The sequence below is a fragment of the Lactuca saligna genome, chromosome 3 (genome assembly GCF_052625555.1).
Source record: "Lactuca saligna cultivar CGN05327 chromosome 3, ASM5262555v1, whole genome shotgun sequence".
Classification (NCBI taxonomy): Eukaryota; Viridiplantae; Streptophyta; class Magnoliopsida; order Asterales; family Asteraceae; genus Lactuca; species Lactuca saligna.
This window is the reverse complement of record NC_136419.1, coordinates 587,404-600,321: the sequence shown is the minus strand read 5'-3', so window position 1 is coordinate 600,321 and position 12,918 is coordinate 587,404. Positions and strand designations below refer to the sequence as shown.

Sequence of the window (12,918 nt, the reverse complement as noted above, 5' to 3'; positions counted from 1 at the left end):
GATTAAGAACTTCGACTGTAGAGGTGAATTAGGGTTACAAAACTCAAGCGTCTATATAAAAGAACGTCTACGCATAATGCATACATGCATGCATATATATAGTCTAACCCTAAGAGATAATCACGGATGGATAGGCCCAATCTAGATATATACAAAAGACCTAAGACGCAACACAATAAGCCCAACAGAGTGTTTGGAAAACTCCTTAATTAGATCCTTGATTGTTTCCAGATCCTTCTTTGGTAGTGGTCGTTGAGAGTCAAGGAGTTGTTGAGTGGTCACGTTTACCCCGTCATAAAATATTGATACTTCTGGCTGCACATTGAGGTCATGCTGTGGGAAATTTTTAAGCAACCCCTTATACCTTTTCCATACTTCATACAAGGCTTCTCCACCTTCTTGTTTGAACTTGGCAATGTTCTTCTTTAATTTTGCGACCTTTTATGGTGGGCCGAATAGTTGGATGAACTATTCACGAAGTTTTGGCTATGTGGTGATGGCGCTAGGTGGAAGTTCTTTAGGCCAATCTTTTTTCGCTCCTCTAAAAGTCACCGAAATGATACGCAACAACATCATTTCGCGTGTAATATTAGGATATCTTAGAGCATAGCTAGAATGTGCCCCTTAAGTTCGAAGTTTATGACACTTGGAATTTCGGCTTGCACAAGACCGTGCCCAGTGTTAACACTCATATGTTTCTTGTAATCCTCCATGGTCATATCTTCTCTATTGATCATCTCTTCCACCTCGCTTTTGATTTCATCTTCTTAATCGTCTTAGGTTTCTATTTCTAGCTCGTACCCAATTCCTTTCTTGTCGGGAGTCTTTTCAAAGTTTTCAAACTTGTCGGTTTGAAATTTGCTACTTAATTCACCAACCTTTTTATCATTCTTTTTATGGAATGTAGATTTGAGGTCTTCTAGTGGTGACAGTATTGGAAATCTTGATCCTTAGGCCAAATATTACAAAAATAAAACATAAAATAAACACATAAAACGAATACAAATAAATAAATGGAAAATTGTTTGTATAATGGCCATGGCGTGGACAATCAAGTCCACAATGTGGAGAACTAGAAAAAAAATTCGAAAAAAAATAGTAAACTAACTTTCTATGCAATAAATTCCATACTAAAAAATCAATAACAAATAGTAGAATAAAATTACTAATAATGAAACTGTTCCCCGGAAACGATGTTAAAAACTTGATACCCATTTTATATACTAGTTTTAATTTATAAACCAAACAATCTAATCTAGCTAAATGTGATAGGCAATGTATCTAATCTAATGGTAGTATAGTAGGAAATTAAGGTGTCGAACACAAGGGGAAAGAGAATGATTAATAGCTAATTCTCTACTAAAAGTTAATTAATTGAAAAGCAAATAATAAGGCATTTTTCTCTGGTTTTGCACGTCCAGATTACTTAAAAACAATTATCACCAAAAACTAATTAAGTAACTAATAGAAATATAAATTAAGGTTTAAAGAAAGATATTAAAGAAACTTCTATTTAGATATGATTCACTTTACTCATATGGTTGATTTCTTGGAAAGTGTAATGAATTAAGTTGTTGTTGCTTACCGAATCCTAAGATGATTAGAATTTATGATCAAAAGGGTAATCCTTTAATAAAATAAGTTCATTCATTCATTGATTAGGTGGACAAACAAACGTGTATACTCGTATTAAGTTTAAATTTTTCTAGACTTGAACTAAGGATTGATATTAATGGATAATAACATCAATTAAATACATGATTGATCACCATATATTAACTTCCACATTAATTTACCCACTTTTCTATTGAACCCTAGGTTTATGATCAAAACACTAGTCTTATAACTTTGATGATCACAAATTCATAAGATACGAGCTTAGGAAATCATAATGATCATCTAATTCCTATAAAACTTAGAAATAAAGACAAAAAAGTAGTTATCATTAACACAAAAGGGTCTTTAACAAGCTAATATAACAAACAAGCAACTAGCAACACTCCAAGATCCAATCAATCAACACATAGTCATAAAGATCCTATACGCTAAACAGAAGTTAGGGTTTTTAGCCCATAACTAATGGAAACAAACAATAAAAAATGAATTTCACCTTGAAAAGCATGACAAAAAATAGAGTAAACAACGATTTAAAAGTCACTTTGCCTAAAAATCTCTTCAAAAATAAACTTCAAGTGAAATCAGATCGCTCTCAATCTTCTAGCACATCTCTAGTCTTCAAAATTTGAGAATAACTTGAAGCATAAGATATGGTTGATGCCATAATCACAATATATATAGTTTCCAAAAATTAGCTCCGACGCCATGGCTAAAAGGCTCCACGACGTGGCAATTTTAACAACACGTATTCCCCAAGTCGTCTTCTCTGATCGTGAATCTTGTCTTCACCATGGCGTGGCTAATGATCTGCATGTCGGGGGCTTTAGAATTCTTGAGTTCTTTTTACTTTGATTGATTGATCCAATTTTCTCGCTTACACTCCACATTTTGCTTCCTTTTAATCACGAGCATGTTTTCGATGCTACAAAACAGATTTTAAACATATTAAGCACCTTTTGTCCTAAAATAATTGCAATTGTAGCTAAAAATATTAAGATAAAGTAGAAAGTATATGAATAAATATAAAAATATTACTTGTAAACTTGTGAACATCTACAAAAATTATACGGTTTTAACAAGTGTTGGATAAATTCAAACTTCAACCATACATGGACTAAATCACATTCCTTGTACCTTCCTCTAATTTTGGTTTAATGGGCCTTCCATAGCTTCCGATAGTTGATAAGCTCTGATTTCAATCTATATGTGACTCATTTTCCATGTGACATGGAGTCAACAAGGTCCTTGACGTCTTCTATTAGATCTATGTGGAAGAGGTAGAGGGATGCCATTTTTCTTAAAAGGTTTTCACCTCTAATTAAGTGTTAGTGTTTTTCTTTAGGCTCTTCATCAATTAATTCCTGAGTCTTATCAAGATCAATGTGGCTCCCAATTGTTCTTTTGGATATCAACTCTCTCTTTCAAAAGACTATTCTTAGAGCACAAAATATTTTGTTCTCAGAGAGTTTCCAAAAACATAGTTGGCGTGTTCAACAAAATAACCTATTTCATAGAGCGTTTGGTAAAAAATTTCTTAGTTTGTATAAGACCAAGGACTCTTGTAACACTTATTCAAGGTACAATCCATGAACCATTTCTCTATCCAACTATATTGCTTATCAAAATACTTTGGTTTGAGTCGAGTTGTGAAATACTTTCATAATTCCATTAGATGATCTGTAACGCCCGATTCCTGGTATGTATTTAATTCATAATTTATTCATTTTAGTACAGAAATTCGACGAGTTGGAGGCCCCAAACTCGTCGAGTAGAGATGGATTTGGGACGCAGGTTATGAAGTCTACTCGACGAGTAGGACTGGCAGAATGAAACCCTAATTTTAAGGGTTTTGCACCCTTTTTAAACACCTTAACCACCAAAGGTTGGCCTCATTTACAGCCTCCATTGTCCCAAATCCTAGCCACTAAACCCTTATACACTTTTGAGAGTTTCGATCCATTCTTGGTGCATTGTTTGAGGTTTTAAAGGAAAAGATACTTGAAGAAGGAGCAAGGAAGTGTTGGAGAAAAGTAGATTCAGAAGTCTAGCTTCATTTTTGGTTCATCAAAGGTATAAAGCTCCTATCTTGTCTATAATATGCTTACATCTAGTTTTAGGGCATTTTCTCCATATTTTGGTCCAAGAATGTTAGTTTTTGGGACTTGGATGTCCCAAGTGAATACCCTTTTAGAAGGGCTTTGATGGCATAAATGTGCAAACTTTATGGCCATAGAAGCCCCATGCAAGCTATAGGATATCAGTTCGGCCTTTTAAGCTCCAAAAGGCCATGCATGGAGAGAAAGTCAGAGACTTTACATGTTCATCTAGTCTCTAAGGTCTAGATCTGTCACAACTAGCATTTTTGGTTAGGAAATCATGTTCTTATTTACTCAACTTTTGTGTAATTTGTAACTTTAAGTTGATATTATGCATTATGCTCATTCAAAATCAACCATTTGAATCAAAACTCACCCGTGAAGTTCAAAACCTAATTCAATACATCTTATATACTCAACTGTGGGTTTGAAACCCTAATATCCCGATTAAAACTCAAAATGGACCAGGATCCTTTTATTGGGCCTAATTGGCTAGTAAACTCCCAATTTGGTTATTTTGGGTCAAGGAACCCTATTTGGGCTCTAGTTGGACCCACATTCTTTAAGCTAATGCATTTGGGCTATATTGGGACTAAAATATCTCACTTCATTTTCATGGGCCTTAATAGGCCGTGAACAATCTTCTTGAACCTAAATGAGCTGAAACCCATTATGTTTACCCTTTTGGGCCGTAAACCCCTTTCTTTATCATTATTGGGCCTTAAACTCTCATATGGGCCCAATGGGCCGAAAACTTTCATATTGGGCCTTATATTTTAGGTTATGTTCAATTTTAGCCCAACAATCAAAATTTATTTCATTCCCTCACTCCATCCTTGGTTTTAATAAAAAAAGAAAAGAAAAACAAAATTTGGATAAATTAAAGCTTGACACCTCCTTATTACATGGAGGATATCCATGTTAATTACATCACAAACATCCTAGTTAAGTCTTAATCCTTCATGTAATAACCACACATAAAATCACTCCCTTCCTCTTCTTTTAGTCATGACCGAGAGCACCCACAGCACCCCCATTTTCCACTTCACAATCACTAATAATTCCTCTCATATCTCTCTATAACACCAAGGAGTATTTTACCATTTTTCTTAAAAATTCGTGAACTAGAGTGTGTTCCATCAAAATTTACATCAAAGATCATCACTCTTGGGTAAGCTACTCTCTAAGTATGATTAGCTTCATTTTATGATAATCCTTCACTCTTTAACACTCTATTTCATGATTATGCTTCTTAGAACTCCTTAAGTTCGAAAATCACATGAAAGGAGCTTGCTAGGGCCGAAATCTCTCTCATTCTTCATCCAAAACCGAAATCATCAAACCTAAGTGAGTTCATACCCCATATTTTAGGTTTTACTTTGTTTTAGGGGAGAATACAAGTTGTTTTGTATAGATCTATGTGTATATGCATGATTTTGTGTGCTTTTCATGATATAAGTGTGATTATGTGTTATAAACTTCATGAACTCAAAAATATACTAAAATATGATGATATTTGTGGACATAACATTTGATACAACATATTATGCAAAGAAAAGGCTTAAAACATGAAAATGATGTTTAAAATGATGTTTAAAACAAAGAAAATCACATAATAGGGCCAAAAATGACAAAATAATCAAAAAGTGAAGTTCGTATGCATAACTCACGGTTTTGAAAAAAATTATTTGAATAAATATGGATCCTTATAGTATTTATGATTTTAGAAGGGCTAAAAGTGTAAACTTTCACAAATGGGCCTCATTTTAGGCTTTCACAATATTTTGGCTAAATTTGTAAATTTTTGGACATTTGTGGGCTTAAGTGTCATTTTAAATAAAGTTGAGCCAAACATGTTATTTTTTGGTTATAAGGGCTGGAAATGATAATTTTATCAAACTTGGGCAAAAAAGGAATAATTTCTATGTTTTTGGGCCGAAAATGATTTTTTTTTGACCAAAGTCGGGTTAAAATGTTATTTCACTCGAATCAAGCCCTTAAATGTAAAGTTTTGGTTTTAAAGGACCTAAAGTGACATTTTTACTAAAAATGTGCCATATTGTAAATTTTCGGTTTTAAGTACCAAAAATGTATTTTTTTACAAAAAGTGGGCCTTTTATGTCATTTTGGTAAACAACTAAGCTTAACAACCAACGTAACAACAAACAATCAATTACATCATTTACACTTATTATTAGGCCTGGAATATAATTTATATGTTTAGTGGGCCTTAGTTGTTATCTTACATGTTTATTGGGCCTGGAATATACCTTACATGTTTATTGGCCCTTGTCCATTTACATGCTTATTGGGCCTCGAATATAATTTATATATGTAGTGGGCCTTAGTTGTCATCTTACATGTTTATTGGTCCCGGAATATATCTTACATGTTTATTGGGCCTTAGTTGTCCGTTTACATGCTTATTGGGTCTGGAATATAATTTACATGTGTAGTGGGTCTTAGTTGTCATCTTACATGTTTATTGGGCTTGGAGTACACCTTACATGTTTATTGGGCCTTAAATGTCCATTTACATGCTTATTGGGCATGGAATATAATTTACATATTTAGTGGGCATTAGTTGTCCTCCTACATGTTTATTGGGCTTGGAATATACCTTACATGTTTATTGGGCCTTCGTGGTCCATCTACATGCTTGTTGACTTCACACATTCACATACATACTCGTTGGTTTTGAAAACTAAATACATACACAGAAACAATATACACCATGTAATTCCATATTCGCGTAAATTTAGTTAAGGATCTTGTGAGACATTTCGTTTGGTACCTATTGAGTGTACAACCATAGCCTGTAGTTATAACCAGAGTCTCCTGGAGGGAGAGCGAATGTTTGTGTATAGATCTATACGGGGGTGACAAACCTTACCTTAAACAAGTCAGCGTCTGAAAAACGTCATGATAGGCAGATTAGTAATTATCCAGTATGGTTATAACGTCTCACTTAGAGGAATTAACTCCATAATAAAAATTTATGGAATACAATTTTTGTTGATAACATGGTAATATACACGCACTGGTACTTAGCCTTAGGGTGTTGAGATCACAATGTTTTATAAACAGACAACATCGGGTTGTCTGGGATCATTCACTTCATAAAATTACAAAAATTAACACACATTCATTAATACACGATCGGGCACAAACATTTCAAACCGTTTTTCATAAAATACCGGATTTTCTGGTATTTGCAAAGTAATACAACACAATTTACTCAAACATACTTATGAACTCGCCAACATTATATATGTTGACCTTTTCAAATTAACTTGTATTCTCAGGAAATCATTGGCAGGTTGGTCAGCAAGAACACATGGATATTTTGTTGTGTTTTGTTATCACCATACTTTGGATATTTTGGGCATGTAATCTAAAATACAATACTTGATGTAAACAGTGACAGTTGTAATATGACATGTGTGATGATGATGATGTTTTGTTTCAGTTATATACATTGTGATGATACTATAAATATGAAGTCACTTAAGCCTCCGGGTGTTTCCACCATCTGGTTCGGGGGTGTGACAAGATCTCTGTTTGTACACCCTATCTTGTGGTATTGATGGCTTTGTATCAAGATCTAGATATTTTAGAGTTATGGTTGGAACTAATGATCTTAAGGAAGGGTATAAATGTGTAAAATTGGAAACTTTTCCCTTCTAAGGACATTTCCAGTCTATACGTGCAATATGGAACTTAGATCTAAAGGATTGGGGGGGGGGGGGGGGGGCTTAATCCATTAAGAAAGCTTAACAGACTGAAGAACTCGATGAGTTCATAGAGGAACTCGACGAGTTCATAGACGAACTCGACGAGTTGGGTCGGGGTGTCCCGATTATGTGGATAGGATAAACTCGACAAATTCGTGAAAGAGCTTGAAGAGTTGGATTGTGATTTCAGGGTTTATGATTTATGGAACTCGGCGAGTTGAGTCAACCCAGAATGTTGACTTTGACCAGAACATTGCCTTTGACAAGAATGTTGACTTTGACCAGAATATTGATTTTGACTTGGACTTTGACTAAAATTGACACTTAAGGGGTGATGAGTATGGGAAAGGGAATTAAAGGAAATCTTCTATGTATAGGGTCTTGAGTTGGGTGATATCTGAAGCCGGAGTTTTTGCAGCTACTTACAGTTATCAAGGTGAGTTACCTTCTAGTAGAAGTGGGTCTAAGGCACCAATGCCGGCCCAATAGTAGGAGATTATAGTAGAAATGATTGTCTTTGTGATAATTTTTTGGTATGCTAGTATCTGTTAAAACTTTCATTGATCTTAACCGTTGCAACAGCGAGTATGGAATGCGCATTTTCAGTAATGAAGTTGGTAAAGACTGATATGCGCAAAAAAATGGGTGATCAATTTTTAAGTGATAGTTTGGTGTCATATATTAAAAAAATGTTTTAGATAGTATTAGTAATGATACAATTGTGAAACTATATCAAGCTATAAGATCTTGTCGAGTACAATTGTAAGAACTTAATTTTTTTCTTTGCTTTTACAACTCGACCCGATCCGAACCCGCAATAATATATATATATATATATATATATATATATATATATATATATATATATATATATATATATATATATATACACTTAATGTTTTTCTTCTTTTATCGATTTCATTTAAATAGTGAACTATGTGGTTTTACGTTCTAGACTCACCAATGGCAGTATGGAACTTAGATCTGAAGGATGGGGGTGCTTAATCCATTAAGAAATCTTAACAGAATGAAGAACTCGATGACTTCATAGAGGAAATCGACGAGTTGGGTCGGGGTGTCCCGATTCTGTGGATAGGAGAAACCCGACGAGTTCGTGAAAGAACTGAATGAGTTGGATCGTGGTTTCAGGGTTTATGATTTATGGAACTTGGCGAGTTGATGGACCAACTCGATGAGTTGAGTCAACCCAGAATGTTGACTTTGATCAGAACGTTGACTTTGACCAGAATGTTGACTTTGACTTGGACTTTGCCTAAAGTTGACCCTTAAGGGCGATGCGTATGGAAATGGGAATTAAAGGAAGTCTTCTATGTATAGGGGCTTGAGTCGGGTGATATCCGGAGCTGGAGTTTTTGCAGCTACTTTTAGTTATCGAGGTGAGTTACCTTCCAGTAGAAGTGGGTCTAAGGCACCAATGCCGACCCACTAGTAGAAGCTTATATTAAAGATGATTGTCTTGTGATAATTGTATGGTATGCCACTATCTGTTATGCTTTATGTGCTAGTATGCTATAATATTATGTGATAGTGGTATGAGGGGTAGAATAGACCCCGTTACCAATCGAAAGGACCGAAGGGAAGGCCAACACCCTGATATGCTAGGTATTATGTCACTTATGTGTTGATGTACTAGAATGATACATGATAGTAGTAGGGGGTGAAATAGTCACCGTTACCGGTCGAATGGACTGAAGGGGTTGGCCAGCACCCTGATATGCTATGTAGTTACGAGTTGAATGGACCAAAAGGGTAGGCGAGCACCCTGATATGCTAGGCAGTTACTGGTTGAAAGAGACCGAAAGGGTAGGCCAGCACTCGTATATTCTAGGCAATATGTGTATTGTATGGTATGTGGTATGATGGGGGAACTCACTAATCTTTGTGCTTACGATTTGCAGTTTTGATTTCAGGTACTTCCTCTTTGAAGGGAAAGGAGTCGGCATGATCGCAGCGCATCACACCATGATTTTCCACATTATGATGTTCTTGGGATTTGTACCCTGACATTATTATCCTATGACATGTTTTTGAGACATATGCCTTATGAGTTTTTATGATATGAGATAATCTTGATGACGTTTTCAATAATCTGTTTTATGAATTGTCAAATTAAAAATGGAATTTCTGGTCATGGATTTTGGGATGTTACATGATCGTTGTCCTTTTGATAAAGATACTCTATCCTGTTGGATATATGTTTCTTATTCTTTGTCCAAGTTGAATCTAAAATTCATTTTGTGACCAATCTTAGTGGACAATCAGCATGAACTAATTCCAAAAAATGATAGAATCACAACGTTATTTGTTCATCATTTATATTGTTACTATGATTTACATATCGGTCAAAAGAATTCCAAAATTTTATCCAATTTAATATTTGGTTATGCCGTTCTCATTCACATATTCAAGATGATGATCTAAACATTTTAGACATATTCAGATCAACATGCATCATGGTTCATCTAACTAGCCAATTAGTGTGAACTAATTCTAATATATACTCTGCCACTTGATGGTGTCATTGTCATCATTCTTGACAAATAATATTTGCATTTATCATAAGACTTAGGGTCAAATGAACTCCAAAATTAGATCCAACTGGGTATTTGGTAATGCAACACTTATTCATTCGTCCAAGAAGACGATTTCATAATTTCATTTAGTCTAACAAAAAATCTAGCGCGCAAGGATTTCTGGATCAACGGTCCGAGCATTTGTCGGAGATATTCAACCGCTTCAGGTGAGATTTCCTCACTGTACTTACGGGTCGAAGGCTCTAAGGTCGGCCCATTGGATTGGTATCCTGCTATAGACTGATATGCTAAGTATGGAATGGATCTACATGGTTATATGCTAGTTACTGATGTGCTAGTCTGGTGGATTTGTTGGACTACATGTGATTCTGTCTGCATGATTATCTGTATATGTTTGTTATTTGTTATATGTCGACATATTGTGTTGGGTTGAGGTTGTACTGCTTCGTGTTGTAGCCAAAAAACCCTGTAGCATTCCAGATATGAGTTGATGGCGGGGTAGGGCATGCCAGATTCATACTGAGGGCGCAGGTGCATTCCAGATACGAGGTGAGGACCGGGTGGTATGCCAGACTTATGCTGAGGGCTTGAGGGTATTTCAGTCCAATGAATGATTTAGTCAGGGAGGAATCCAGACATAAGCTATGGGCTCCGAGGGCAATCTAGACTTATGATGTGGGCTCAGGAGCAAGCCAAATATGAGTTGTGGGTTCGATAGGCAAGCCAGACACATACTGTGGGCTCAGGGTAATCAAGTCTTTTAGCTGTGGACCCAGTACACACTGTTATTTGTATATGTTAGCTGTTTGTGTCTTGGTACTTTAGGGGAACTCACTAAGCTTCGTTCTGACAATTTTATTTTATGGTTTCAGGTTTTTCAGAGGACAGTGGCGAGGCGAAGACATAACCGTACACATCCTTGGTTTTACTACTGATTGGATCATGGGAGACTCTGATTTTAAATCATGTTTTGGAAACCATGATTTTTAAACACTTTTGTTAGTAAATGGATTTTTTGAAAACTTTAATTTGGTTGTGATTTTCGACACGTTAGAATTCCACTTGCGATTTTGTTGACTATTTTTTACATTTGGTTGATTTTTTGCTACAACTTGATATTTTATTAAGATAGTTGGCTAAGTTTGTAATTTTCTATAACTCTCTTTATATGCCTTTATTCCAGTCTCCAACCAAACATGAATTTTTCGGTGACTTTGTCATCTCCAGAAACCAACGAGTTTGAAGGGTTGCAAATTTGTGGGGTTTAAAGTCAAATGGTTTGAGATTTAGGTTTAAACTCCAATGCTTCCAGGTTATGGGTTTAAACTCAAATGAATATGAATGATTCCAAAAATCATTCATTATTAGGTTGTTCATAAGTTTTAATTTTCAATTTTTAGTGTTTCAGTAATTGTTCCAAGAACAAGAACACAAACCTAAAACACATAGATTTACAAATTCAAGTTCTACCATGGATGTAGCTTTAAACCTATTTTCCAGATCTTGACCTTCAAATTGATTTCATCCATGGAGTGTGTATTAGATCTGAGAAAACAAATAGGTATGATTTTGTGTGTTGGAAATCTTTCCAAATCATTCCATGTGGTTTATCAGCTTTTGTTTACGATTTCTGGGGTTTCATAAAATGTTCCAAGAACAAGAACACACATCTGAAATCGTTCCAACAATATGATGAACAAATCTTATGAACACACATATGAAACCAACGCCTTTTGGAACGAATTTGATGAAGACACATCTAAAATCAATCACTGTACACAAATCTGATGAACACAATTTTGAGGAAAGAATATGGTGAGCGAGTCTGATGAACACAAATCTGATGAATGAATCTGATGAACAAATCTGATAAAACACATTTGATGAACGCATATGATGAACAAATTTGATGAATCATCAATTTTTGGAATGAATATGATGAACACACATTTGAAAACGCCGGAAAATTCATAAATTCGTCAAAAAATTCATACTTTGCCAGAAAATTCATATAGTCACTAAAAAATTCATATATTGACTAGAAAATTCAACTTGACCGGATAAACCTGTAATAACCGGTCATAATGGTATATGTGAATGCAATCAAGTTTGATGGTATATTGGAAACAAAAAAAAATGACGAGATGTAAACAAAATCAACACTTGATTACCCTCTTATGTCATTTTCCTAAGTTTTACTCGGGTTGCATTTAGCCCTAGCTAAAGATCTAGTTTTTAATATAAAATAATTTATAAATAAGCTGTTTGAAATAGCTTTTCAAAAAGTTAATTTATAATATACTTTATATAAGATAAACTATTTTTATAATCTCACCCATTAGATTAATATAAACTCAAAAAAAAAAAGTTAGCTTATGCAAACAAACAAAATAATAATTGGAATTTAATCTTAAAAACCTATCATTACCAAAATAATTATTAATAATAACAAGGTTGATTTGGATACACAAAAAGACCTATTAAATCGATATCAATTGTTAGGGTGTATGGTGTCGGAACCGTCGGGCCCGACGGCCCCTCATCCCCTTGGGAATATACCAGGTATAAACATTATTTGGGTTGAATTCCAAAATATAGACATAAAAATTTGAATTTTCGGGTATAGACATGGATTCCGCGGAGGTAGCTCTGCGGAATCCACTGTAGCTCCGCGGAATGACAAAATCGTAAATAAATGAGGAAATTAAAAAAAAAAAAAACTCAAGATCCATTCCGCAGAGCTCTGCAGAGGTAGATCCGATGAATGGATCTTCAGAAAGAAAAAAAAAATTCACCTCCATTGATTCTTTTATGTAAAGATCTCCAATTAAAAGACCAATTTTTCCACTTCACTTTCATTCCAAACATTTTCAAGAAAAATTCATACTATCATAATCTGTTCTTGAAAATAATTAG

At 34.8% G+C, this 12,918-nt stretch overlaps 1 non-coding gene across 1 annotated transcript; it reads left to right on the top strand.

The window, feature by feature from the left end:
* Positions 1-325: 325 nt before the first annotated feature.
* On the top strand, positions 326-432 carry LOC145038182 (small nucleolar RNA R71). The gene has a single exon (XR_013679245.1). It is a non-coding gene; the product is annotated as a small nucleolar RNA R71 (small nucleolar RNA).
* The last annotated feature ends 12,486 nt before the right edge of the window (positions 433-12,918 follow it).